Source organism: Elephas maximus, chromosome 10 (assembly GCF_024166365.1).
Source record: "Elephas maximus indicus isolate mEleMax1 chromosome 10, mEleMax1 primary haplotype, whole genome shotgun sequence".
In the NCBI taxonomy this organism is placed as follows: Eukaryota; Metazoa; Chordata; class Mammalia; order Proboscidea; family Elephantidae; genus Elephas; species Elephas maximus.
This window is the reverse complement of record NC_064828.1, coordinates 82,920,424-82,925,056: the sequence shown is the minus strand read 5'-3', so window position 1 is coordinate 82,925,056 and position 4,633 is coordinate 82,920,424.

The following is a 4,633-nucleotide window of genomic DNA, read 5'->3' as shown; positions in this document are numbered from 1 at the left end:
TATATTCAATATTCTTCACCAACACCACAATTCAAAGGCATCAATTCTTCTTCAGGCTTCCTTATTCATTGTCCAGCTTTCACATGCATATCATGCAATTGAAAATACCATGGCTTGGGTCAGGTGCACCTTAGTCTTCAGGGTGACATCTTTGCTCGTCACCACTTTAAATAGATCCTTTGCAGCAGATTTACCCAATGCAATGCATCTTTTGATTTCTTGACTGCTTACATGGGTGTTGATTGTGGATCCAAGTAAAATTGAAATCCTTGACAACTTCAATTTTTTTTCCCTTTATCATGATGTTGCTCATTGGTCCAGTTGTGAGGATTTTTGTTTTCTTTATGTTGAGGTGTAATCCATACTGAAAGCTGTGGTCTTTGATCTTCATTAGTAAGTGCTTCAATTCCTCTTCACTTTCAGCAAGCAAGGTTGTGTCATCTGCATAATGCAGGTTGTTAATGAGTCTTCCTCCAGTCCTGATGCCCTATTCTTCTTCATATAGTCCATCTTCTCGTATTATTTGCTCAGCATACAGATTGAATAGGTATGGCGAAAGAATACAACCCTGACGCACACCTTTCATGACTTTAAGCCAATCAGTATCCCCTTGTTTTGTCTGAACAACTGCCTCTTGATCTATGTAAAGGTTCCTCATAAGCACAATTAAATGTTCTGGAATTCCCATTCTTCACATTGTTATCCATAATTTGTTATGATCCACACAGTTGAATGCCTTTGCATAGTCAATAAAACACAGGTAAACATCGTCCTGGTATTCTCTGATTTCAGGCAGGGTCCATCTGACATCAGCAATGATATCCCTGGTTCCACGTCCTCTTCTGAAGCCGACCTGAATTTCTGGCAGTTCCCTGTCGATATACTGCTGCCACAGGTTTTGAATGATCTTCAGCGAAATTTTGCTTGTGTGTGATATTAATGATATTGTTCTATAATTTCCACATTAGGTTGGATCACCTTTCTTGGGAATAGGCATAAATATGGATCTCTTCCAGTCAGTTGGCCAGGAAGCTGTCTTCCATATTTCTTGGCATAGACGAGTGAGTACCTCTAGTGCTGCATCCGTTTGTTGAAACATCTCAATTGGTATTCCATCAATTCCTGGAGCCTTGTTTTTCACTAATGCCTTCAGAGCAGCTTGAACTTCCTCCTTCAGTACCATTGGTTCCTGATCACATGCCACCTCTTGAAATGGTTGAACATTGACTAATTCCTTTTGGTATAATGACTCTGTGTATGCCTTCCATCTTCTTTTGATGCTTCCTGCATCGTTTAATATTTTCCCCACGGAATCCTTCACTATTGCAACTCGAGGCTTGAATTTTTTCTTCAGTTCTTTCAGCTTGAGAAATGCTGAGCGTCTTCTTTCCTTTTGGTTTTCCATCTCCAGCTCTTTGCACATGTCATTATAATACTTTGTCTTCTCGAGCCACCCTTTGAAATATTCTGTTAAGTTCTTTTACTTCATCAATTCTTCCTTTTGCTTTAGCTGCTCGATGTTCGAGAGCAAGTTTCAGAGTCTCCTCTGACATCCATCTTGGTCTTTTCTTTCTTTCCTGTCTTTTCAATGACCTCTTACTTTCTTCATGGATGAGAGTAAATGTATCATTCAAATCAGAGAGAAACAAGATAGATACCTTGTTTTCTTTTGCTTAGACTGAGAAGCCAGACCACTTTACTTTTAACAAAGGTTTACCTATTAGGGTAAAGAACTGGGTAGACCTGCCATTCCATATTTAAAGTGGCAAATGCCTGGTTACTCTGTCTGGATATATTTTTATATATAGTAGGAACGTGGGCTACTATAAAAATAATAGAGAGGAGAGAAGGAAGTGGCACTGATAAGGGCAAAACCTTGATTCCTCCAAAAGAATAGGGATAAAAATTTACTAATATAGTTGTTCTTTGGAAAGAAAAATAACGCTCTGTGTGCACACACCCAAATACACACAAATATAAATACATATACATTATATAGAACTGGCAGATTGTATTTTCCAAAGGTATCTCCCAACCCACATTTTTTTGTGCAGGGTGACCTTGTTACTCCACCATGAAAAGTGGAGTCTTAATTCCCTGCCCACTGAATCTGGACTAAGCTGTCTTTAGTGACTCACTTGTAACCAGTCTAGACCACCAGGCCTAGATTGTTGTTGGGTACTGTCAAGTCAATTCTGACTCATAACAACTTCATTGAGAGGGCAGAACTGCCGCATAGGTTTTTATTGGCTGTAATCAATCTTAATGAAAGCAGGTCACCAAGTCTTTATCAGAGCTGCTGGATGGGTTCAAAGCTCCAATTTTCTGGTTAACCAGTGCACCGTCACAGCTCAGGTCTAGATTAGGAGGTGGGGAAGGATGAGGTTACCATCTGATTCCCTTGGCACTCAGTCTCTAGATATTCCCTCCCAGGATGTTCCTGCAGGGAACCCAGCACCATGCTATAAGAAGCTAAAGTCACATGGGGAGAGGGGCATAAGTAGGTGCCACAACAGTCAGTCACTCCAGCTAGGACCTATCCATGTAAATGAAGAAACCTCAAGATAATTCTAGCCCCGAGACTTCGAATTGCATCTACTCATTGAGTGGGAAATGTGAACATTTGAGTAAAAATGTGACAAATAGTTGAGGACTAAACCAAAGCAATGGAATAAATGAACAGGTGAAAGAATAGAGAGATAGTTAAGAGATTAAATAGGATCTTGGCGAAGTCTGGTAAGTGGTGGCTGAGGGAGGTAAAGTACAAGGTTTGGAAAGAAATTAAGTTCAGAATTAGAAATGCCTAGAATGGAGTGCTAAAAAGTACAGGTTAATGGAAGATCAAAGAAAGCCATGAATTAGAATGAGAAAGAGCTGCAAGATAGCAAAAACAAAAGAAGAACAGTGGCTTTATGTAAAGCCGAGTTTTCAAAGAGAAGGGAGTAAGTATTAGTGGTGCACATGGCAGAACAGTCAGGGTGGATAAAGTAGGGAAAGTATGGGTTTTAGCAAATAGTGGGTCAGTGAGAATATTAGCAAGAAAAATTTTGAGGAGTGAATGGGTAGTGAGGAAGTCGAAGCAGCAAAATTCATGTTTTAAGGGGTTTATCAGAGAAAGATTATTAACATATACCTCGTACTCTTTGCTGTGTTATTGCAAAAAGATGACTCTTTTATTCAAAGATAATTACATTTGAAGATACCCCTTGCCGTCAAGTTGATTTTGACTCATAGTGACCGTATATTTGGAGATATTATGGCATATATATTATAATATGCTGGTATTTATATATGACTGCTACATGTGATTAGGACATATTTGAGTTCCAGTAGTCTTGCTGGGTTTCAGAGCACAAAATCCCGTGTTTTCTGCCTGCTTAATACCAATTATGGTACTAGGGTAATTAACACATTTGACGGAACACCAGAGATAAGGCTTATAACCCTTCCCAAAGTAACAGACTATTTGTGTTTAAAATGAAGAAACTTTCATCCGTTGGTCTTGCCCTCATTAGTATAACTGGACTCAACATAAAGTGTAAAGTCTAATGTGTTCCAAAAGCTTTATACACATTAAGCTATTTATGGACAAAACTGAGGCCTGCAAAAGTAAACAATGAGCCCAAGGTAACACAGTAAGTAAAGGGAATTGTCTGGATTGCAACAGCATGGAGAGGGTCTGACTAATTGCAAGGCCTAATCCTTTCATTATTATACCCACATCAACCTGCATCCCCTTGAAGAATGGGACAAGGCCCTTATACTCAGAGTGCTCAATGTGAAAGGGGACACAAACACACATAGAACAATTTTCTAAGATTATGTTAACAGTAATATATCCTAAAGGTCTGTACAAAGTGCTGTATAAATATAAATGAGAACAAAACTACCACTTTGGAAGCCCATACCATTTGGAAGATACAGCTCTAAGCACTTTATATATCCTTAAAACTATGTGAAATAAGATATAAGTCCATTTCACAAACTAGCAAGCCAAAACACAAGGATGACCGAAAGGTGTTACGTGTTGTTGTTAGGTACCCTCTTGTTGGTTCTGACTCATAGCGACCCCATGTACACTGCCCCATCCTGTGCCATCTCAGAATTGTTATGCTTGAGCCCATTGTTGCAGCCACCGTACCAATCCATCTCATTGAGAGTCTCAGTGATCCTGAGATGCGTCATACTGTAATGGAAGTATGTAGATTTTGTAGTCACTGAATTTGGGTCAATCCTATTCTAATATTACTTTCTAAGTTTCAGTTTATTCATCTTGTAAAGGGTATAACAACATGACCATGTTAAAGAATGGCTCCTCAAAAGCAAGCAAGCAAGCACCTGGTAACTACCATGAAAAGGGGACCGAAATCCTATCTCGGGAGGGAGGAGATAAGAAGGACTGCCTACAAACTCTCAGTCGTCAGCCCTTTCCTTTCCAGAGTGTCTCCTCCTTTCTACGCACTGTAGGGTTCCAGCAGTTGCTAAGTAGGGCTCAAGTGGGAGGCCTCATCCCTTCTGGAATCCCGCTCCCATACTTGTCCCTCAGGTCTCCGGTACCAACCTGGGGACTCCATAGGTTCCCACACAAGTCATGCATTACCGCGGATGCAAACATGACGGGACTCTATGTTTC